Raw genomic sequence first — 26,651 nt, 5'->3', positions numbered from 1 at the left:
ATGTATAGGGAGCGTCTCTCTCTCTAGTTTACATCTTTCCTTTCTTTTTCTTAATGGAATGTGCCTTGAGCAAACCTCAAGTCCCACAGTGTTAATTCTTTCTAGGCAAAGGTTCGGATCCGTGTTGATTAGAATATCTTCCCAGTTTGTTTCATTTAGAGCATGGTTGACTTGTTCCCAGTGTATGTTTTTTATTGAAGTTGAATTTTGTGAATACACCCTCGTAACTGATCACATTTTGCTAGTCAGGAGACCTGCGCATACATGTCTGTATTCTTCTGTGTTCTTCGTGTTCTTGAGAGTTCTACCAATTTGTATCTCGGAATTCATAAATGAGGTAAAATTAAAGATTTATGAAATCGCTTGTGATCCCAAATATTCAAAAGGTTTCATTGATAATTGTTTTAAAATTGCTAGAAATACATTTTACAATCCCAGATAAAATAAGGAACCATATTTAGCCAAGAAGATGTTTGTTCTGCCTGAGTAACAAAAAGTTAGTTTGCTACACTGCATCGCAATTATGTCATGCCGAATAGGTAAAAGTTGCGATTTTGGTTTAAATAGCAAAACTCTTCTTGCCGAATAAGGCAAGCGAAAATTTGTGTATGCAATAACTTCACAAAAATCATTCTGAACCTAACTAGAAAAATATATTTCATTGTGTTTGTTCATTAAATTATTGTAAATTTGTCTAAAATATGTTTAGTTGGATTAGGCTAAATTAAATTGCGCTTGTTATAATAAGGTCAGATAAGTTTTCTAAGGTTCTTTTGGCACAAAATTATTAATTTGTACATTAACATAAATGAAAAAAAATCTTTAAACGTGTAAGAGAAAATTTTAGAAAGGATTTTAAATGAGTTTTTGCTAATTGACCAGTTTTACATATTCGGCACAACAATTACAGTCTTACTTCCAGTGGTCCCCACCTTTTCTGTCATCAAAATTTTCAGCGTCTGGCCCTGACAGTATATAAGTCTTCACTTCGTTGTTTCAGCTTCATTTTGTTCCAGACTATAGAGCTGAACATGAGGTATGTAATAGACCACACAACTATGTAATCTGCTTCAAGTGGAGAAAATATGTCTCTGAACATAAGAATACAAAATATGTGGAAAGTTTAAGAGGGAACAGGATGCTGGAAAGACAGGCTGCTGATATAAAAGTGGCTATTATGAGGCGAAATAATAGATTTTGGCTCCAAGGTTACAAGTATTGAACTATCGGGCCGAGTGTGCAAAGATGCAGGCGTGGGGAAAGTAGGAGCTACCATAATTTTGAACCTATTTTTTTCTGCAATATGCTGCTGAATCGGTTTAGGACAAATAGACAGCGCTAAATAAATTTGACACTATGATAGTGAAGCTAATTAAAGGAGCAAAAGCAAGGCATTGTTGCATTAAATTCGAAGAAAAAAACTCATTCTTGGAAGCTATGGCAACATGACTCACGAAATCGTAATGACACGATTGCAAACAAACCATACCACGGGCGGGGATAGAACCCGCGATCAGAGAGTCAAAACTCCAGACCGTCGCGTTAGTCACGGCTAGCTGGTCCAGTGGCTAACGAGACGGTCTGGAGTTTTCAGACTCTCTGATCGCGGGTTCTGTCCCCGCCCGTGGTATGGTTAGCTAAGGCAACAATTAACTGCACCTGTAGATAGCTATAAACCAGTAGATGGGTTTGATTGGTGTCAAGGGGTACGGGAGTTATTTCTTGAGTAGCTTTAGGTAGATGTCGTTTTGATAAGGACCTGCCTCGTATGGGCCAGTAGGCCTTCTGCAGTGTTCCTACATTCTTATGTTCTTATAAAGCTGCCGAATATGAAAATATTTCATGCTAAATAGCGGTCGCATAGTTATCGTCAGTAAAGTGTCAGGCGTATCAAATAACTTTAACAAGGGTTTCAATCATTTAAAAGTCTACAGTAATAAAGGCGACACTCAAAACATTTCCCAGATATTAGGTGCGTCTTATGAATTTGTGCAAAATCAATAAAGTTAAACTCAGTGAAAAACTCCTGACCAGATAACTTTCACGACAAATTCCTCAAAGATGGTGCCTCAGACTTGTCAGTCCCATAACTCATAACTTTATCCATCGCCACCAATAACGTGCCGGATGAGCTCAAGGTGCCCAGAGTCCAGCTCTTTTTAAAGAAAAACAGTAGACCGAATTTGTAGATGAATGGTTCAGAGAACCGACATGTTGATAAATTAGACACATGTGCAACTCTTGGGTATCTTTATTGAGGAAACGTTTCTCCTACCAACGGTTTATAAGCTCCTTCTCCGCACGTATGCCGTATTCTATTCAAGATTGATGGACTGATCACATCGACTCAAGGTTGAGGGACCGACCACCTCATTCTCCTCCTGTTCTTCAAGATTCTCCAGTGGCTTCGTCAGTCCATACAAAGGAGAATCTTGAAGAACAGGAGGAGAATGAGGTGATCGGTCCCTCAACCTTGAGTCGATGTGATCAGTCCATCAATCTTGAATAGAATACGGCATACGTGCGGAGAAGGAGCTTATAAACCGTTGGTAGGAGAAACGTTTCCTCAATAAAGTTACCCAAGAGTTGCACATGTGTCTAATTTATCAACAGTAGACCGAATATAAGCAATTATAGGCTTATTAGTATACTCAGTGTGATATCTGGAAATCTAGAAAAACTAGATTGTCAAATAGTTAATTGTCTTAGTGACAAAAACATCTTCCATGGTTACTAATCAGGTTTCGGGAGACGATCGTAATCAACGACTACCTTAAATAATTTCAAGGATTACCTGGGAACCCAATTGTCTGTTGGGTATCTCACAAGTAAGGTGATCTCAGACTTACAAAGAAAGTTAATTATAGTGAACATAGCATTCTGTGTAAGAAACTGTAAGTGATGGGCATACATAGGCTCTGTAGACTGGTTTAAGTATTTCCGGTATTTGTGGTGTTTTGTAAATGCCCATGAAGTGCAGCTCCTACAGTATGCAGATGACAGTGCTCTTCTAGTCTCAGGTACAGAAAATACCCGAAGAAAATAACTGAAGGAGTAATCACTCAAACTAGTCTTGCAGAAAGTAGTTAGTAGATAACCAACTACGTTGCGCTTGTAGATGTATGGTTCAGAGAACCGACACGTTGATAAATTAGACACATGTGCAACTCTTGGGTATCTTTACTGAGGAAACGTTTCGCCACACAATGGCGAAACGTTTCCTCAATAAAGATACCCAAGAGTTGCACATGTGTCTAATTTATCTACGTTGCGCTTATGAAAACAGAAGCTGTACTATTTGGCAGAAAAAGTAAGAACATAAGAACATAAGAGAGAAGGAACACTGCAACAGGCCTACTGACCCATGCGGAGCAGGTCCATGTCCCGCCCCCGGATTAGACCAATGACCCCCCTCCCCCGGATTAGACCAATGACCCCCTCCCCCGGATTAGCCCAATGACCCACCCAGTCTGATCATCTCCACTCAAGGATGGAGCACTGCACCAGACCCAGCAGCACAAGCTAGGCAGGTCTAACTCACACCCACCCACACCCACTCATGTATTTATCTAACCTATTTTTAAAACTACACAACGTTTTAGCCTGAATAACTGTACTCGGGAGTTTGTTCCACTCATCCACAACTCTATTACCAAACCAGTGCTTTCCTATATCCTTTCTGAATCTGAATTTTTCCAACTTGAAACCATTGCTGCGAGTCCTGTCTTGGCTGGAAATTTTCAGCACGCTATTTACATCCCCTTTATTTATTCCTGTTTTCCATTTATACACCTCGATCATATCCCCCCTAATTCTACGCCTTTCGAGACAGTGCAGATTCAGAGCCCTCAGTCTATCCTCATAGGGAAGATTTCTGATACAGTACTACCTTCAGTGAAAAATCTGGGAATACCCTTTGATTCATTCATGTCAAGAAAATTGATAGCGAATTTTGTGGTAAAATAAAAGCAAATACCAGGTTAAAATTCCTGGATAGACAGGCGGTACCTACCTGCTCAAGTTCGCAATACATGTTGAATTTTTATGTTATTTATGGTACTCTGCTCTAATAAAACATAAAAAGCCCTATAAATTACCCAGAATAGCATGGTGAGATTCATCCTGGACCTGGGTTCGAGATAACAGGATGAATTACAGTTGGAATGCTTAATGCTGCAGATAGGGTAAGACAACTGAGGCTCACTCATGTCTTCAAAATTGCTGTGTCCAGAAGATCTTGCTGTAAATTTTGTAAAAGTTAAGAACCAATGCCAGTCTGGTACTAGGAAAAGTGAGCGTAATTTTGAAGTACCCACAGAAGGTGGTCAGGCTTCAAACACCTAATACACAGAAATACAGGAGCGGAATATTTTCTAATGATTTCAAAGCCATTCACAGCATAAATCAGTTTAGGAGAGCGAAAGAGTACATAAGGAAAGTAGCTACGGAGAGGGAGGAAGGTAATTTCTTCTTAAGATGATTATATAACTGTTGCATTCAGCTATTTTTTTTTTCATTTTAATATATATGCAATTCATTTTCATGTAACTAATTTACTTAATTTCTTTTTGTCAAACACTACAATTGATATTTTACTGTATCTATTAGCTCTGTAGGAATACAACGCCCTCTATGGAAATAACTTTCGTTTCTGGGGGGGTTATCCTAGTAAATTGTGTGAGGCTAAACTGCAGTTTAACCTCAGCCCACTAGATGGTAGTGCGGGCGGTAACACGCTAATGATTCCTTGGTTTCTGAATCACCACAACCTCGACTTTTAAGGACTTTTCCTCTCACAGCGATATTTTAACAAAGTTTTCGATATTTTAGAAAAGTTTAATATTTAAGCGATGTTTTGCTAACAAAGTTTTGGTATTGTTTAGTGATCTTTCCCCTTTACCCTATCCAGTTCAACAGCCATAACGATTTAATGTATAATTAGTCTTCATTCCCTGTCGCTCGTTTTCTGTAAGGGACCTCTAATAGCCTCGTTCTTAAAAGCTTAATTGAAAACTCGTTTTCATTTAACATTATGCTATTACCAGGTAATTTATCAAATTACCCGCAGTCGGGAAGAGCGATAATAGGTACTGGTAGGGCGCCTGTCTCGTTAGTTTTAATAGGTGAAAAGAAAATAGGAAGTTGTTAAGAAAAAATATATATTTAAACCTAATTTGAAATCTTTCCGAAGCACGATCGAAGTGTATATTTTCACGTCACCTCCAAATTTTTTAGAGAATTTTGTTTTAGTGGGTGTACGTGTCTCGGCATATATCAATGTGTAACCAAAACACCACGTAGCGTAGAGAATGAATTTACTATATAATATTTCGTTATACAGCTTTTCCAAGCCTATAGAAAAACATTCACGAGAGCGGAGGGTAAAAATTGAAAATGTGAGGGATCAGGGTTGAGGGGAAACTGCAATATTTTGTTTGGCAGCACAAAGACACTAATAGCACAGCAAGCCTTTGTTTGGATATTCCGCTCACAGGTTATCTTTTTCAAATCATCAAGTCATTTTTTTTTTGTTCGTCACAAAAATATTTAGTTGGTGATAGATATAGACGTCACCTCAAACACAAGCAATGATAATCTTTCTAGTACGAGTTACCTCAAATATGGTGCAAACTTCAGCTTTGACATTATAATGAACAGCAATTTTAGTCTGCAATTTTCATCTGATTATAAGTTTTTAGTTAAATCTAGTACGTTAACGCTGAGTGTTGTTAAGCACTGAGTGCTACTCAACACTGAGTGCTATACTAATGTTGCTGATTCTCTTTGATCTACAATTATATCTGTGTACCCTAACTAGTGTCGAGGTCTGTGAAAGGCTCACATATATAAGCGATAGTGCTTTCACTACAGGGAAATTTGCAAACATTAAAATTGTCGTTACTGCAGTTGTTTTGTGAACGACCTAGCCATTAGTGGATTTAGTTGTCTAACAAACAATATCAGAATTAGTTATTTATTTGGCAGTTCGTCTGAAATGTCGGTAGTATGATATATCTGCTGTCCGGCTTTATCTAATTTTCATAGATGATCATGGCTTCATTTCTGCAAATTACACTGGACAACAAAACAATGTGTTCGGTCTGCTTCTGAGAGAAATGTAAGTATTCTTACGTAACACGAGCAAGCTGATTCCAAATTTGAAGTCGAAATTGAGTGAGCACGTCAGGATTTTTAGCTATTGGAAAACATAATTTACGGGTGAGGTAAATATTATAAGTCATTAAAAACTTACTTAAAGTAACTGAAAAATAATGCTTCCATGACAGTACACAACATATTCTCACTGGAAGTAGAAAATATTTAGTGTTTTAAGCATTAGTTTCTACACTTATAATTAACAGTAGTGTCATGCTGAAGAAACCAATAGCAGTCTCCCATCATGCTGAAGAAGCCAAAACAATAGCAGTCCTCCATCATGCTGAAGAAACCAATAGCAGTCCCCCATCATGCTGAAGAAACCAATAGCAGTCCCCCATCATGCTGAGGAAACCAAACCAATAGCAGTCCCCCATCAAGATGAAGAAACCAATAGCAGTCCCTCATCATGCTGAGGAAACCAAACCAATAGCAGTCCCCCATCATGCTGAGGAAACCAAACCAATAGCAGTCCCCCATCATGCTGAAGAAACCAATAGCAGTCCCCCATCAAGCTGGGACTGTAAAGCCCCTAAGAACATACCTGTATTGTACTGATGTCCTGATGAACTGTTTCACCACGCGCATCACAAACAACTCTAAGATTCTATGGAAAGAAGTCCAGGTATGAATGAAAAGAGTATTTTTTCAGGGACTAACTCGTCACAACTATCTGCTTTGTGTCATCCTAGGAAGCAGTGGATAATTTGCTTGGAAACTTCTCATGTAGCCATCTCTAGTGGGGTCAGTTTGGGTATTAAGACTGGGTCTGATACCAGATCACGTGTTAGTGATCCAAGAAAAACTCCAGCCTTTAGTTTAGCATCAGTTAAGGCTCGTTCATTTTCCCTAGGTAAAGAAATCCTGTATTTTCACCATTTATAGCCTTTATAAAGTTGTTCATTAGGCCAAATTTTATATACAATACACAAATAACCCGCACATAGAAGAGAGGAGCTTACGACGACGTTTCGGTCCAACTCGGACCATTTACAAAGTCACACTAACCAAGTCGGTCCAAGTCGGACCGAAACGTCGTCGTAAGCTTCCTTTCTTCTATGTGCGGGTTATTTGTGTATCGTTCCAGTCACGGTATTGTGACTTTTTTTTGTTATTTATATACAATGGTGGAGGAAATATCTTTCGAGGATACAGCGGTGCCGTATGTTGAATATTGAATTTGTATGGAACAGGGTTTTTTCTTTAGCCGGCCAGTCTTTGATATACATTGTCACGACTATTACACAAAGGAAGCACAGGTAGTGTAACCAATTTCAAGACCAAATATTAGCCCTATCACTATTAGGTCCCCACTTACATTCCATTTGCGGTCGTTGTATTTTGTTAATCTTAGTAGAATTGTTATGGACTCGTATCTTTCCTTTAACATCAAAGCATGAGCCACTGGCACAGATGGCTTTCCATTGCCGTTGTGACGGAGCACTGTTTCAGTCTGACCACCGAAGAATCCAAGAATATACAGTTTCCATTCACCAGACTTTTGCTATGGACTCGTATCTTTCCTTTAACATCAAAGCATGAGCCACTGGCACAGATGGCTTTCCATTGCAGTTGTGACGGAGCACTGCTTTCAGTCTGACCACCGAAGAATCCAAGAATAAACAGTGTCCATTCACCAGACTTTTGCTATGGACTCGTATCTTTCCTTTAACATCAAAGCATGAGCCACTGGCACAGATGGCTTTCCATTGCCGTTGTGACGGAGCACTGCTTTCAGTCTGACCACCGAAGAATCCAAGAATAAACAGTGTCCATTCACCAGACTTTTCTCATAAACTACTTCCTTCATAAGACCATTAGCATTAGTGCTGAAACACAAATTACTCTGAAATTGATAGAATGTCGCCAAACTAATAAGGCGTGCACGAAAATGAATTGTTTTTTCGTTCTGCTTCTTGTATGTGATTCAAACAGTTCAGATTTCTGCTTTGATGGGTCAAGATCCCTGACAAAGTCATTTAATTCCTAACCATACCCCGGCTGGGATTGAACCCGCGGTCACAGAGTCTCAAAACTCCAGCCCGTCGCGTTAGCCACTAGACCAGCTAGCCACAATAAGATTCGTCCAACTAGGTATATTTCTACACCATAGGAAGGTTAGCACAGGCACCACTGTGACCACAAATGCAAGTTTTTTACAGACGAATCTCCAGCTAGCGAGGCCGTGACGAACTCTAGCTCTAGTGGCTAACGCGACGGGCTGGAGTTTTGAGACTCTGTGACCGCGGGTTCAATCCTAGCCGGGGTATGGTTTGTTTGTAATCGTGTCATTACGATTTCGTGAATCATGTTGACGGCAGTGAAGGGACTTGAGCTAGAGTTCGTCACGGCTACTCTAGCTGGAGATTCGTCTGTAAAAACTTGCATTTGTGGTCACAGTGGTGCCTGTGCTAACCTTCCTATGGTGTAGAAATATATACCTAGTTGGACGAATCTTATTGTGGCTAGCTGGTCTAGTGGCTAACGCGACGGGCTGGAGTTTTGAGACTCTGTGACCGCGGGTTCAATCCCAGCCGGGGTATGGTTTGTTTGCAATCGTGTCATTACGATTTCGTGAGTCATTTAATTCCTGTAGTGTTATCAGTACTCACCTATATATACATGTACTCACTTATATGTGGTTCCAAGGGTCTAGTCATAGCTCTTGGCCCACTCTCTTTTCTGGTCGATACTAAGTCATTTTCTCCCTGCTCCTGGAGCCTTATACCTCTTCTTAAATCTGTGTGTGAAATTTGCCTCCAATTCTTCACTCTCTTGATTATTCCTCTTCCTGACAACTCTAAGGCTAAAGAAATACTTCTTAACATTCCTACGGCTCATCCAGGTTTTCAAATTCGATTTGTGTCCCTTTGTTCCTGTGTCCCTTCTCTGAAGCATTCGAGCCCTGTCCACCTTGAAAATTCCTCTCAGTATTTTATACTTCATTATCATGTGCCCCCTATCCCTACTGTTCTCTAGAGTCATCAGATTGAGTTCCCTTAACCACTCCTCGTAAGATATACCCCGAAGTTCCGGGACTTGTCTTCTTGCAAATTCTGCACTTTCTCCAGTTCCTTGACGTGTTTCACTAGGTGTGGGTTCCAGGCAGGTGCTGCATACTTCAGTATGGGCCTAACGTACACGGTGTACAGTGTCGTGAATGACCCTTTACTTAGATGTCGAGATGCTATTCTCAGGTTTACCAAGCGCCGAATATGTTGCAGCAGTTATTTGATTGGTGTCTCCCTTAGGGGACGTGCTAGATATAATGCTTACCCCAAGATCCTCTTCTTTAAGTGAGGTTTGCAGTCTTTGCTCCCCTAACCTGTACTCCGTCCGCGGCCTTCTTTGTCCTTCTCTAATCTTCGTGACCTTGCACTTGCTGGGGTTAAACTCCAGGAGCCATTTGTCAGACCAGACTTGTAGCCTATCCAGATCCCCTTGTAATCTTTACTGACCCTCGCTCGCTTATATTCTCATCACTTTCACATCATTAGCGGACAACGATACTTCTGAATTTATTCCTTCCGTCATGTCATTCACATACACAAGAAACAGCACCGGACCTAGGACTGACCCTTGTGGAACCCCACTCAACACATGCGGCCACTCTGACATTTCATCACGTACCAACACTCGTTGTTTCCTTCCTGCCAGGTATTCCCAGAACCATTTCAGCATTTTCCCTACTATTTCTGCTTGCTCCTCCAATTTTTGAACCAGTCTCTTGTGTGTTACTGTGCCAAAAGCCTTCTTGCAATCCCAAAGATGCAATTACCCATCTCTCTGTCTCTCTCTCCTGTCTTCTGTTACCTGATCGTAGAACCCAAGTAGATTTGTAGAGTGTACGAATGGTATATAATACCGACAAGATGAGGTTAAGACACATGTGCAACATCTGGGTATCTTTATTGTAGACGTTTCGCCATCCAGTGGCTTTATCAATACAAATTCTAGGACATTACCTCATCTTCTGTACATAGTTCTACTGTCTTCAAGTTATGTCCTAGAATTTGTATTGATAAAGCCACTGGATGGCGAAACGTCTACAGTAAAGATACCCAGATGTTGCACATGTGTCTTAACCTCATCTAGATTTGTAGCACAGGATTTCCCATCCCTGAAGCCGTCCTGATTGCCATGTATGAGCCCAATCCTTTCAACATGCTCCACCACTCTTCTGATAGTCTTTTCCATGACTTTACATATATGTCAGTGACACTGGTCTGTAGTTTAACGCTGCCTGTCTGTCTCCTTTCTTAAAAATTGGAACTACATTTGCTGTCTTTCACAGCTCAGGCAATTGCCCTGTTTTAATAGATTTATTGAAGATTACTGCTAGCGGCACATACAGTTCCTCTGATCTCTCTTTCAGGACCCAGGAAGATATGTTATCTTCACTATTACATTCAGTGTCCTCACCGTATGGCACAGGTTTTAATCCTGACTCAAAATATGGATATGTTTTCTTGTTCTTGTTTTTCCCCAAGAAACCAACCACATTAATCATGCAGAAGTAACAGTCATTTCAGTGATTCTTCAGTTTTCGCCACACCATTAGGACTGCAAATGACACTGATAGACATTTCCTATTCAACAACTGTGTCAGTTCAAAGGCACAAACTGTACAGCATATGTGCGGAGCTTAAGTTTTGTCTCGATTACCTATCTTACAGCCAAAGTTTCTTGTATGTAATGTTGATACAGTTCATTGTTTTATTTTTTCAGATCACGTAATGAATACCTGCCGTATCCATGCCAAAAACCTATCTGCAATGTTCGGGCATCCTCGTCTGTTCATGTTAATCTGAAATAGAGATTTTATATAAATATAGATACGTGTATGTGGCAGAGAAATGCAATTTAAGCAAAATAAACACTAATGTACAAAATAAACGGTAAACTTTTATTAATTTCTTTGACCACCGGTGCAGCCAGAACACAACTGATGCTCTTTGACTTTCCCTGACAAGCAAACATGATGGGTAGGATTCAGGTTTTTGCATGTAAGCTGACAGCCGCAACGTTTCCCTCAGGGATGCTTTCAGGTTTATACATCTACCATGGAATTACAAGTGTTTCCAGTATTTTAAGTGATGGGTTAAATCTGACCTCAGACTCAGTTTCAGCATTTTAAAAATAGTCCCAGAAGCTTTCATAAACAGAAATAGGAAATTTTCCTTTTGTCCAGTGAATTATCCAGAAAATATTGGGTAATTTGGCACTGATACAAATTCTATGACAATTCTGGATTCGCCTTCAAGTAGACGGAAGTGACAGGACGTGAATATCTTCAGAGAAGATTATTTATTGTACACATTTAGGCTATGCGTCTTAGTGTAAGAGGGTTAATAAAGCCGTAAGCCACCAAAGCAATAACATCCTGTTTTTAATCCTTAAGATCGGGGGACGCGGGGGGGGGGGGAGGTAAAACATAGTCTGGTATAAGTATGGTGAGATAGGTACACCTTTCTATGTAATAAAGTTTAACTATGAGGAATATGATCATATTTTAATAAGCCTCAGGATATGGAATCCCATTTCTTTATTTTTTTTCATTTATCGTGGATATATTTTCAGCTGCTTCTAAAGTAGATTACAGGAGGTTTGCTCTGCCCAAATCAAAATAAAAAAAAATTATTTTTCTACAATACACAAGCACTAAAAGTTTTACTACAATACTTACTGCAGATATTTTTACTACTACACACAATAGTGAAAGTTTTACTTCGAAACAAAACAGAGAAAGTTTTATTACAACACAGTGTTAAAGGTTTTACTACAGTACAAAGTTGAAAAGCTTTTACAGAAAGACACAGAAGTGCAAGTTTTAGTACGGTACACAGATGGGAGTTTTAATACGAAACACAGAGATGAAAGTTTTACTACGAACTACACTTTACTGCAATACAGTGGCGAAGATTTCACTAGTTTACATAGCAATGAAGATTTTACTATACACGATGTTGAAAGTTTATTGCAATCATAAATTGCAGCAGTTATCGCGGGGGAAATCAAACGCAAAAAAAAAACAATCATTACATATGCAAGCTAAGAGAAAATAAGAATAAACTAGATGTTTTTAATGCATTTAAAGGTTGTTGTTGAAGATTACAAGGGAATCAGAGAAGGTATTTGCAAGTTATATATATATATATATATATATATATATATATATATATATATATATATATATATATATATATATATATATATATATATATATACCTCTATAGCTGGAATGGGGACCCTCATCCTCAGAGAAGACAATAAACGTACCTCAGGGAAAACTCATGGTTCTCCCCGGAGCTGTTTGAATATTTTCTTCTCCTACCACCCCCTATATATTTTATATTCTATGTGAACATTTATTAATAAACAGAATACATTTACCAAAAAAAAAACAAACATGAATACAATGGCACAATGTATCAAAGATCATCAATTTCCTCCAGCTCCTCCGAGGCTGGACGCGAGCCAAGTATGCAGCAAGCATTTCCCCTCTGGATGGCTATGCTGAAGCGCTGGAACATGAAAGTGGCTGCCCTTGGGTCCCTGGTGGTGTCGATGAGTCTGGAACCCAATTCTTTAAGGAAACATGTGGCATTTTTTCCCCATGATCCCAAGGTCTCTGATCCCACTGGGACAAATTGATACTGTTGGCTAATGTCCCTGTACTTGCTGATCTTGTACTCCTCCCTGTGGTCAGCAGCTCCTCCCTGTCGCCCCACACTGTGATGGATATAGGTGTCAGCCAGTGTGGACACACAGGTATAGTCCCATGCTAAGAGCTTGCCATTCTTCCAAGGATAGACGGTGATCCCGTCGGGGCGGTTTGCTGGGTTGTGGGTATTGTTGGCTGCTGGTGATCGGGGCTCCCTCTCGGCAGGGCATCCAGCTGTAGCAAGGGTTCTCTTAGTGATGTTGTTGACCACATTGTGTCTTGCATACCAGCCCTTGGTTTTGGAACAGTTAAGACCATGTAGACCATATTGGTCTGCTTGCACTTCGCCGCAAATACACGTATATTCTGTGTGAATTGGGGCAGCAAGGCGCAGAGCCACTGCAATATGGAGAGTCTTAGGGTCGACTCACGTTCCCATTGCCGATATGGGAACTGTTTGGAGGAAGCCGCCGGAGTGAGGTGCGCTCACAGCCTGGAGACGGGCAATCTCTCTATCTGATGTTGCAGCCCTGAGCATGTTGGCAAGCACCTTTTCAGCAATCGGGCCATCCCAGCTTGACTGTTTGTGAGCCAGTGCTGCACTAGGGTTTGGTGCTGGAGCAGCAAGAGTCTCCCATTCGGTGATGACATTGGCATAGCTAGAGTCTTCTATTCCTGCTGAGTCACTGAGGGTATCAGGAAGAATTTGTCTTATCAACTCGTTTGATGATATGGAAGAGGATAGGAAAGCTGGTATAGCAATCTGGGAGGTTCTGCATACTCCTAGCCCTCCAAGCCTGACCGGAAGTGAGGCATGCAACCACTGTCCATCTTCAAGGGAAAGATTCAATACACTCTCTAGCATGGTCTTTAGGAGAGAGTCATATTCCTTGAGTTTTGGACTGCTGAAGGCTGGGGAGCATCTCAGAAAGTAGGTAAGTTTTGGGATTGACAGGCACCTGGTGAGTAAGAAGAAGGCATCGTGTGTGTTAGTGTCTTTCATCCTGCTTTCCATCGTCCGGAGGTCTGAGACTTTTTTTTCTAGGATCAGATCGATGGCATTGGACCCAAAAGGAGCACCAAGGAGAGTGCTATTGGCTGGATCAATTGCTCGCGCTCCTAGTAAAACGGCACTAATATTCTGGATCATCTGTTGATTGGTAGAAACTATTTCACAATTGGTGGGGTTTAAAGAAAGGCCCAGGCTTTCTCCCAAGTCTTTAATTTTACTGATGTCCTCTAGGAGAGATTCTGTTGTGCCAGCCAGGGTACCGTCGTCCAGGAACCAGATAATGAGCTCACTGGAGTGTGCTTCCGTGACTTCCTTGATGACCAAACAAAATAGAAAGGGGGCGAGAGGGTCCCCCTGTTGCACGTCCTCACATGAGTCAATTTCGTGGTCCCCAAACAATAGTTTGGAAGTCACACTATAACACGATTCTATGAAGGGATAAAGGGAAGGGAAATTTCTATAAACTGCTTGGAGAGCAGCATCCCTTCTGACTGAGTTGAAAGGATTGGCAAAGTCCAATTTGACCAAGGCTTTTTCATCGGACATGTTTTTGATATATACTCGTGCTGCATGGGCAGCTGCTTCACAGCTCTGTTGAACGCCGAAACCGAGCTGAGTTGGTTTCAGCATTGCAGCAGCCTCTTGACTCACCCTTCTTACTGCAGCCTTGGCGACTAGGCACCGAAGGGTGTTACCCACTGCAATGGGCCTAATTCCACCATCCTTTTTCCGGAGGGCACACAATGAGGCACCAAAGAAAAGGGGTCTGATGGCCTCTGGGACACCGCCAGCCAGGCACAGGTTGGAAAATTTGATGAGTTCAGACAGCAGCCTCTCTTAAACCCCACCAAGTGCGGGATTGAGTATTTAAGTGCTGAGGCCTTAAACCGGTGAAACCTCCTGCTGAGCCCTGTGGATATGACATAGCAGCTTTATACACATCAGCATCCTGTAAGGTTAGATGTTCTTCGCCTGCTGCAATGTCAGGGAGGTCAATGATGGTACTGGGAACCCTGGGTGGATGTTTGTCCTTCAGAGCTTGCGCCGTGCTGACGTCCTTGGGAGCGATGGTATCCTCACTGGTTATAAGTCTCAGAGCTCCAATGCCCTCTTCTATTTTTTTGCTAATTTGGGCTCTGATTTTTGAGGCGTCGGGTGTCCTGTTGTTGGCATTTGCCCGGCGGGTGTCTGTCGCCCTAGGGGGGAGACGGACGAGGCTGTCATCCCTCGGGAATGCATTTATTGCCCTAATAACATGTGCTGCTAGTGACTTGTTCCTCCTTGGTGGGACAGCCAAACAGGCATTGCCAAAAAGCAGCAAGTTGTGCCAGGATCTGTTGTTTGAAGGAGCATCGTTGACTTTCTTCAGAAGGTCAGTGAATTTGCTAGCAGCTTGAGGGCGAGCTGCTTTGGGGATGTGTGTCAGAGTCCTGGTGGATGTTAATTTGATTGCAAATTTTAGGTCCTCTGTAGAGGTGAAGTCACGGTAGTTGTCAGCCCTGTCTGCTGGGGGAGGCTGCTGGTTGTTCTCATTTGGAGCTCTCCTGGAGCCTAGACATCCGTTGTGTGCATGGATGTTGCCAGATGTGGGATTGAGTGCACATTCCCTGTAGCACACCCGGCAGATACCTCGTGAACGACAGCTTTGGCTCTGTCGTGAAGATTCCTGGGAATGCGCGACTACTTGTGACATTGCTCATATCGTGGGGGTGGGAGGGCGCCAGCTGTGGGGTGACGGGTGAAGGACAGCGTGGATGCATGGGGGATGAGGGTTGGGGAGTAGCGAGAGGCGGAACTTGTAATTGGTGGGGCACTAAACGGCAACACCCTTGGTCATGAAGTCAGTGGGCCTAGGCTTGGATGAGGGGAGGGGATCAAGGATGGGGGGCGGAGGGAGTGGCCCTGTGTGTTCGCTCAAGACGCACATCACTGACTAACTTTTGCTAATTGTTATACACTTATTACTCCATTTAGAAAAAAACCCTCGCCATTTGGCACACTAATCACCATGCTCACACTATTAACCGAGGTGTTCTTCTGTTCACCATCCAACGACCCCGGCCGGTCTCAGATGTAAACAAAACCTCCACACCTCCACTGGCAGGATCCCCTCACAACCGCTACGTCCCAAATCCCAACATGCACACTGCACTTTCACTGATACAGAAGCAATGGTCCGATGCAGAGGTTTGTCACAACTCTGTGATCTCCGGTGGATACTCACGATGATGTCTGCCGAAACTGGCCAGCGTAAACTATGTTGTTTCTTGGTTTACACACAGAATGTATGGAGCACCACACACACACACACACACACACACACACACACATATATATATATATATATATATATATATATATATATATATATATATATATATATATATATATAGGTAAAATTGGCAGATTAGCAAGACCTCATTTAAAATTAAGCTCTTTCTAAAATTTTCTCATATACGTTTAAAGATGTTTTTATTATATTTGTTAATGTAAAAATTAAATAATTTTGTACCAAAAGAACCTTAAAGAACATGCCTAACCTTAATATAGCACAATTTAATTCAGCCTAATCCAACTAAATATATTTTGGATAATTTTTTTTTATCACACTGGACGATTCCCACCAAGGCAGGGTGGCCCGAAAAAGAAAAACTTTCACCATCATTCACTCCATCACTGTCTTGCCAGAAGGGTGCTTTACACTACAGTTTTTAAACTGCAACATTAAGTCTAAGTAATAAGTCTACAATAATTTAATAATAAACGAACACAATGAAGTATATTTTTTTTCGTTAGGATCAAAATGATTTTTCCGAAATTATTGCATTCACAACTTTTCGCTTGCCTTATTCGGGAGGAAGATCGTTGCTATTTAAGAAAAAATAGCAAGTTTTACCTATTAGGCATGATATATATATATATATATATATATATATATATATATATATATATATATATATATATATATATATATATATATATGCTCTCCAAGCAGTTTATAGAAACTTCCCTTCCCTTTATCCCTTCATAGAATCGTGTTATAGAGTGACTTCCAAACTATTGCTTGGGGACCACTAAATTGACTCATGCGAGGGTGTGCAACAGGGGGACCCTCTCGCCCCCTTTCTATTCTGTTTGGTCATCAAGGAAGTCACAGAAGCACTCTCCAGCGAGCTCAATATCTGGTTCCTGGATGATGGTACCCTAGCTGGCACAACAGAATCTCTCCTAGAGGACATCAGTAATATTAAAGACATGGGAGAAAGCCTGGGCCTTTCTTTAAACCCCACCAAATGTGAAATAGTTTCTACCAATCAACAGATGATTCAGAATATTAGCGCCGTTTTACCAATAGCACGAGCCAATGATCCAGCCAATAGCACTCTCCTTGATGCTCTTTTTTCTAGAAAAAAAAGTCTCAGAATTCCGGAAGATGGAAAGCAGGATCAAAGACACTGACACACATGATGCCTTCTACCTACTCACCAGGTGCCTGTCAGTCCCAAAACTTACCTACTTTCTGAGATGCTCCCCAGCCTTCAGCAGTCCAAAACTCAAGGAATATGACTCTCTCCTAAAGACCATGCTAGAGAGTGTACTGAATCTTTCCCTTGAAGATGGACAGTGGTTGCAAGCCTCATTTCCGGTCAGATTTGGGGGCTAGGAGTACGCAGATCCTCCCAGATTGTTCTACCAGCTTTCCTATCCTCTTCCATAGCATCAAACGAGTTGATAAGACAAATTCTTCCTGATAACCTTAGTGAATCAGCAGGAATACAGGACCCTAGCTACGCCAGTGCCATCACTGAATGGGAGACGCTTGCTGCTCCAGCCCCAAACCCTAGTGCAGCACTGGCTCACAAACAGTCAAGCTGGGATGGCCCGATCGCTGAAAAGGTGCTTGCCAACATGCTCAGGGCTGCAACATCAGATAGGGAGACTGCCCGTCTCCAGACTGTGAGCGCTCCTCACTCCGGGGACTTCCTCCAAACAGTTCCCATATCGGCAATGGGAACGTGACTTGACCCTAAGACTCTCCGTATTGCAGTGGCTCTGCGCCTTGCTGCCCCAATTCACACAGAATATACGTGTATTTGCAGTGAAGCGCAAGCAGTCCAATATGGTCTACATGGTCTTAACTGTTCCAAAACCAAGGGCTAGTATGCAAGACACAATGAGGTCAACGGCATCATAAAGAGAACGCTTGCTACAGCTGGATGCCCTGCCGAGAGCGCGCCCTGATCACTAGCAGCCAACAATACCCACAACCCAGCAAACCGCCCCGACGGGATCACCGTCTATCCTTGGAAGAATGGCAAGCTCTTAGCATGGGACTATACCTGTGTGTCCACACTGGCTGACACCTACATCCATCACAGTGTTGGGCGACAGGGAGGAGCTGCTGACCACAGGGATGAGTACAAGATCAGCAAGTACAGGGACATAAGCCAACAGTATCAATTTGTCCCAGTGGGATCAGAGACCTTGAATCATGGGGAATAAATGCCACACATTTCCTCAAAGAATTGGGTTCCAGACTCATCGACACCACCAGGGACCCAAGGGCAGCCGCTTTCATGTTCCAGCGCCTCAGCATAGCCATCCAGAGGGGAAATGCTTGCTGCATACTTGGCTCGCATCCGGCTTCAGAGGAGCTTGAGGAAATTCATGATCTTTAATACAATGTACCATTGTATTCATGTTTGTGTTTTTCTGCTCATGTATTCTGTTTATTAATAAATGTTCACATATAAAATATGTAGGGGGTGGTAGGAGAAGAAAATATTCAAACAGCTCCGGGGAGAACCTTGAGTTTTCCCTGAGGTACGTTTATTGTCTTCTCTGAGGATGAGGGTCCTCATTCCAGCTATAGAGGTGGTACCTGCTATATATATATATATATATATATATATATATATATATATATATATATATATGCAAAAAAAAAACAACCACTCTGAAAGAATAGAGAAATTCCAAGCGCTTTCGTGACTACTCACATTATCAAGGAACTATGAAAGTAAAGCATCCAAGGAAGCTATATAAGGGGTCTGGCCAGCACCTCACTATCAGATCCCACAACGGTGAAACACCTGACGCGCGCCGACCCAACTTGGATAGGTCCTTTGCACAACTCACCCCACAAACTATTCTACCCAAGAAAATTTAAAAATTATTTGTCCAGTGTATTATTAAATTCTTCCCAAATTATATTAATTATAAATGGATCTAATTTATATAAACCAAAGGAAATATTCATATTATTGTCAAAACTGCTTTTTATGAAACAAGATTCAATTATATTCCTGTCGACCATGGACTTGCTTGATACTACTTTCTCAACTTTTTGAAAATCAATTGGATGGTTAAAATCTCTTACATGAATAAATAGAGCATTGGAATCTTGTCCAGTTCTAATGCTATATTTATGTTGTTTTAATCTTAGTTCGAGATTTTTACCAGTTTGACCGTAATAAACTTTATCGCAAATTTTACAAGGAATCTTATAGACACATCCATCAGCATTTTGGGGGGAATTCTTTATCAAAAGTTTTTTTTACTGTATCAAGATTTTTGAATACAACTTTAATATTAAAAGTCTTAAGAAGAGAAGGAATATCAACCAAGTTTTCATGGTAAGGGAGAACCAACATATTTTTAGTTGAATAAGGCTGGTTGTCCCTTTTTGGATTGTAAAAAGTATTTCTAGCAACTTTAAAAGATTTATCAATTACATTTCTTGGGTATTTTAAATCATTACCTATTTCATAAATTTTGGATATTTCCTCATCTATGAACTCAGGACTACAAATTCGTAAAGCTCTCAAAAACATTGATGAGAAAACAGACAGTTTGACTTTATCTTGATGCGAGGAATAATAGTGGACATAGGAACAGTTATTTGTAGGTTTTCTGTAAATTTTAAATTTGAATTCATTATTACCCTTAATAATTAAAACATCTAGAAAAGGCAATGAGTTATTTTCTTCAAACTCAACAGTAAAGTTTATAGAATGGGCTAAGCTAGTTAATTTTCCTAGGAAATGGTGTATATCTACATTTTTGGGAATAAGACACAAAATATCATCAACATATCTGAACCATTTAGCTCTATTAGGGAGGATTGTGTTAAGTAACCTTGTTTCAAAAAATTCCATGTATAGGTTACTAAGAACAGGTGAAAGAGGATTTCCCATTGCCATACCAAACTTCTGAGTGTAAAACTTATCATTAAATACAAATTTTGCATCAACAATGCAAAGTTTAATAAGTTTAATGATAGTAGGAACTGGCAATGGTAAATCATAGTTAACGAGTTCTTCAGCTAAGAAACTTAATAAATCATCAACAGGAACTTTCGTAAACAAGGAAGTAACATCAAAACTTACCATGTTAAAATCATTTAAGTCAGTCAAGGAGCTTAATTTATCAACCAAGTCTATGTTGTTTTTAACATTAAAGTTAGAAATTTTGCCAACAATAGGGCTCAAAATATCAACAAGCCATTTGGATAATTTATATGAAACTGACCCTATGGAGCTAATAATTGGTCTGACTGGATTCCCTGGTTTGTGTGTTTTTATTAGTCCATACATGTAAGGTAAAGATGGATTAGTGAAAGTAAATTGTTTGACTAATTCATCTTTGCCTTTCAGTAGAAGTTTTATTGTTTTATTGAAATTGCTGTTAACGGTTTCTAGGGGATTTTTCCTAAGTTTAGAAAAGGTTTCAGTATCATCTAAGAGATTATTCATTTTTTCTTGGTAATCATTTTCTTTCATAATTACTATTGCATTTATTTTGTCTGCTTTAGTAAGGCGCAAATTTTGACAATAATATGAATATTTCCTTTGGTTTATATAAATTAGATCCATTTATAATTAATAGAATTTGGGAAGAATTTAATAATACACTGGACAAATAATTTTTAAATTTTCTTGGGTAGAATAGTTTGTGGGGTGAGTTGTGCAAAGGACCTATCCAAGTTGGGTCGGCGCGCGTCAGGTGTTTAACCGTTGTGGGATCTGATAGTGAGGTGCTGGCCAGACCCCTTATATAGCTTCCTTGGATGCTTTACTTTCATAGTTCCTTGATAATGTGAGTAGTCACGAAAGCGCTTGGAATTTCTCTATTCTTTCAGAGTGGTTGTTTTGCATATTCTGAAATCACCTGTTTACTGTGATCTTATTGCATATATATATATATATATATATATATATATATATATATATATATATATATATATATATATATATATATATATCAAAAAGTCTGCCGTCTCCCACCGAGGCAGGGTGACGCAAAAAGAAAGAAAATCACCAAAAAGAAAAATACTTTTAAAATAATTCGACACTTTCACCTCACTCATACATAATCACTGTCTTTGCAGAGGTGCCCAAATACAACAGTTTAGAAGCATATATGAAGATATATAACACATCCCTCCAAACTGCCAATATCCCAAACCTCTCCTTTATAGTGCAGGCATTGTACTTCCCATTTTCGGCTATATAAAAATAACCGGTTTCCCTGAATCGCTTCACTAAATATTACCCTGCTCACACTCCAACAGCTCGTCAGGTCACAAATAACATTTGTCTCCATTCACTCCTATCTAACATGCTCACTCACGCTTGCTGGAAGTCCAAGCCCCTCGCCCACAAAACCTCCTTTACCCCCTCCCTCCAACCTTTTCGAGGACGACCCCTACCCCGCCTTCCTTTCCCTACAGATTTATACACTCTCCATGTCATTCTACTTTCATCCATTCTCTCTAAATGACCAAACCACCTCAACAACCCCTCTTCAGCCCTCTGACTAATACTTTTATTAACTCCACACCTTCTCCTAATTTCCACACTCCGAATTTTCTGCATAATATTTACACCACACATTGCTCTTAGACAGGACATCTCCACTGCCTCCAACCGTCTCCTCGCTGCAGCATTTACCACCCAAGCTTCACATCCATATAAGAGTGCTGGTACTACTATACTTTCATACATTCCTGTGAGGGAAAAGTTCACTAGATAGGAGTAGCGAGCGAGTATATGGTGACGATAGTTTGATTGCCCGGCTGCTTGTTAAGGTAGGATCAGTCTAGCTACCGCTACCCCCCCCCCCCTCTTTTTTCTCCACCCCGAGAGGTGACGCGTGGTTCTCCGACCAAATGGTAATCACTTGACTCACAGCTCCCAACACAACTGTAAGTAAAAGCCTCTGCTCCTGTTTTTAATAAATATATTGGTTAAAAGCTTCACTTTTATCCAATTTTAAGACGTAGTTCATTCTGCCTTGATTTCCATGTGCTTTTAGATAATCACCATGTTTTTTCAAATACTTTACTTGTCATGGAGAGTGATTTCTTAGGCAGTGGGTAACCTTTATCTCTTTCTAGCTTGGAATGTCAGCTTGGGTCAATGATCCACCCAGCCTGGTCATCTCCACTCAAGGGTGGAGCATTGCACCTAGATATGAAGCCAAGAATTCTGTTAGCTTTACTGCGAACACTAATGCACTGTTGTCTTGGTTTTAGATTACTGCTAACCAGAACTCCTAAATCCTTTTCGCAATCAGTAGTATTAAGATCTACATTATTTAGTTTACATGTGGCATGGTTATTTAACTGTCCAACATTTAGAACTTTGCATGTGTCAATATTAAACTGCATCTGCCACTTCTCCGACCATTGCGTCAGTCTATTCAAATCATCCTGGAGTGCTCTAATGTCCTCATTAGAATGAATTGGACGGCCTATTTTGGTATCATCAGCAAATTTGCTTATGTCGCTATTTATTCCCTCATCTATGTCGTTTATGTAAATTGTGAACAACGGGCCCAACACTGACCCCTGAGGAACACCGCTTGTGACGTGCCCCCATTCTGATTTCTCCCCATTTATGCAAACTCTCTACTGCCTATTTGTCAGCCATGCCTCTACCCAGGAAAAAATTTCTCCTCCTATTCCGTGTGCCTTAAGTTTCCTCAACAGCCTCTGATGTGGAACTGTATCGAAAGCCTTACTGAAGTCCATATACACAATATCATATTCATTACCATTCAAATCATCCTGGAGTGCTCTAATGTCCTCATTAGAATGAATTGGACGGCCTATTTTGGTATCATCAGCAAATTTGCTTATGTCGCTATTTATTCCCTCATCTATGTCGTTTATGTAAATTGTGAACAACAGGCCCAACACTGACCCCTGAGGAACACCGCTTGTGACGTGCCCCCATTCTGATTTCTCCCCATTTATGCAAACTCTCTACTGCCTATTTGTCAGCCATGCCTCTACACAGGAAAAAATTTCTCCTCCTATTCCGTGTGCCTTAAGTTTCCTCAATAGCCTCTGATGTGGAACTGTATCGAAAGCCTTACTGAAGTCCATATACACAATATCATATTCATTACCATGATCTACCTCCTCAAACACCTTAGTGAAAAAAGTTAGTAAATTCGTAAGACAGGAACGCCCCTTTGTAAAACCGTGTTGAGATTCATTAATCAATCTGTGCCTGTCAAGATGGCTACGAATTGCTTCGGCAATTATTGTTTCCATAAATTTTCCTATGGAGGTAAGGCTTATTGGTCTATAGTTCGAAGCCAAGGACCTGTCACCTGCCTTGTAAAAAGGTATTACATTTGCCATTTTCCACTTATCAGGCACTAGGCCAGTTTGTAGTGATATGTTAAAAAGATTAGCCAAAGGTATGCAAAGTTCCACTTCACATTCCTTTGAAACCCTTGCAAACAGTTCATCAGGGCCTGGGGATTTGTTAGGTTTTAATTTCTCTATTTGTCTGAGGACCATGTCACTAGTTACCCCAATCGTACATGGTTTATTATCCTGTTCTACAAAATCTATTTCAGGAATATCGCTAGTATTTTCCTGGGTAAAAACTGAGAGGAAGTAGGTATTGATCTGACCAGAGTTACTCTTAAGTGGGCCAATCTTGTCCCTAATCTTACTTCTGTATACCTGAAAGAACCCTTTTGGGTTAGTCTTGGAATCCCTTGCGACCTTAGCCTCATAATCCCTTTTTGCTTTTCTTATTCCTTTCTTTATTTCTCTCTTTAATTGAATATATTGATTTCTTAACTGCACATCCCCTCTTTTGATACGCCTATATATGTCTCTCTTTTGACCAATGAGATGTTTTAATCTATTGTTCATCCATTTGGGATCATTTTTGTTAGATCTAATTTCCCTACTCGGAACAAAAGTTGTCTGGGCAGCTAGAAATATGCTCTGAAAAACGTCATATTGGCAACCAAGATCACCTACCTGACCCATAGTCAGGACATCCCAATTTAGCTCACCCAGGTAAGTTTTCAGTCCCATGAAGTCGGCCAAGCGAAAATCTGGGACAGAGATTTGATTGCAGTTATCTGGGTAATTCCATGATATATTGAAACTAAGTGATTTGTGATCACTTTCCCCAAGCTCATCATTAACCTCAAGATTATTAATTAGTGAATCTTTGTTGGCAAGAACCAAGTCAAGCAGATTGTTTCCTCCAGTTGGTTCTGTCACAACCTGTTCTAAAAAGCAATCCTAAACCGTATCAAGAAAGTCACTAGACTCAAGAATTACTGTCATATTGTTCCAATCAATTTGTCTAAAGTTAAAATCTCCCATTATCACAACATTTTCATATCTAGATGCCTTATGAATTTCGTCCCATAACAGCTTACTGCACTCCCTATCAAGGTTTGGGGGCCTATAAATCACACCCAAAATTAATTTGTCACGACCCTCGAGAAACTGTAGCCAAACAGATTCTGTGCTCTTTGTTTCTATTCTTATATCATGTCTAAGACAACAATTTATATTTTCTTTGACGTACATCGCTACTCCACCACCCTTCCTGTTGACCCTATCAGTGTGGAATTGTTTATAACCCTGTATGTTGCATTCAGAAGGCATTTCTCTATCTTTCAGGTTGAACCAGGAATCTGTTATACCAATAATGTCTATATTACCTACACTTGCAAGTAATCTTAGCTCATCTATATTATTTCTTAGACTCCTACTATTTGTATAGTAAACCTTAAGCGAGCTAGTCACTCGTTGCCCTCTACTATCTTTGTTTGTTTGTTGATCAATTGATTTGCCATTACTAGCAAATTTATTTTGAATATTGTCTTTTAAACATATCCCTGAGGTATCCCTGTAATAACTGCTGTTTTTAACCCTAATGCTGCAGCCTGATTGTTTCCCACAAACACCCATACCTCTATAATCTATCAGTTTAAATTCCTAGACAAGTCATCAATTACCCTCTCATTTGAATTGGCTAATGCAATCACTTCATCCCCAGAGAGATGAACCCCATCCACTGCATACATATCACGTTTGCCAAATAATAGGTCACAGTTAACAATAAATGGGACTGCAAGTTCCTTGCAGTACCTCTCTAGCCAGAAATTTATACCAATTGCCCTAGACATCCAGTCATTGCCCACTCCCTTTCTAGGCAAGATACTACATATGACTGGGATCCCTCCTTAGACCTAACTACTTCTATGGCTGACCTGTACTTATGCAGCAGCTCCTCTCTCCTGCCCTTCCCAATGTCATTACCCCCAGCACTAAGACAGATAATGGGCTTGTTCCCATTACCTGACATAATATTATCCAATCTGCTGACTGTATCACCAACACCAGCTCCAGGAAGGCACACTCTCTATCTGACCTTTATGCCTCTGTTACAAAATGCACGATCCATATATCTTACCTGAGAATCGCTTACTATTAAAATATTCTTACCTTGATTAGCAGGGGAATCAGTGGTACCTTCAACCTCACTAACCACTGAAGTATACTCGTCTTGGAGAACGGAGAATTGATTTCCTACCTTCCCATCTTCTCTATTTACTCTCATCTTCCTTCTTCCTGAACTGTGAACCACTTGCCACTTAAAGTGGCTGCCACTATCACTGCTGGTGACCATTTCCTCTTTACCAGCTAAATCCTTCTCACACTCGCTCCCAAACTCATCTATGCGAAGCTTTAGCCTCCCATTTTCCTCCTGAAGAAGTAGAATCTCCTTTTTCAACACTTGAATCTGAGATTCTAAAACACTACAACGAGCCATGGTGCTTGGTAACAGCCCATGCTAACTCCCAAGATCTTAGGCAGGTATGACTGCAGGTGACCTGCTTGAGTACTGGCGTTGGGATAATCTGGTTTCTAGAGGTTTATGTCTGACCCTTGTATGAGAGTGGGCACCACCCATTATTAGGTGGTGTGTTTTAAATCAATCTCTGTTTCACTGTCCCAGTGTTTTTGAAAGTAAAGTTTATATTGAACTTTTTAGTGCCTCGGGCAGGCAGACCAAATTATCATTGTATGGCAAGACCAATACATTTTTCCTGGTAGGCTTTTCCTTAGGTTCAGTCCTGTAGAAAGTCTTCCTAGTTGACAGTAGGACTTTCTCAACAAAATCCCTGGGGTATCTCAGCTTTGTGGCTATGTTAAATATCTTGTTGATTTCATCTTTTAAATATTCAGCACTGCAGATACGCAAAGCTCTCAGGAATATTGTACGGAAAACACTCCTTTTAACCCAAGATTCATGAATGGAATAATAATGAATGTTGGTGGTCTTCCTGTAGACTGTAAATTTGAATCTTCTGTCGATGTGATGGATTAAAACTTCTAGGAAGGATAGAATGTTATCTATTTCATGTTCTAATGTGAAATTAACAGAAGGTACCAGACCACTGAGTCTAGGTAGGAACTCATCAATGTTGTGATCTCTAGGCCAAAGGCAAAGAACATCATCGACATATTTGAGCCCTCTAGCTTTATTT

This window comes from Cherax quadricarinatus, chromosome 17, assembly GCF_038502225.1.
Source record: "Cherax quadricarinatus isolate ZL_2023a chromosome 17, ASM3850222v1, whole genome shotgun sequence".
Lineage (NCBI taxonomy): Eukaryota > Metazoa > Arthropoda > Malacostraca > Decapoda > Parastacidae > Cherax > Cherax quadricarinatus.
The sequence above is the reverse complement of the archived record's forward strand: the minus strand, read 5'-3'. Positions refer to the sequence as shown.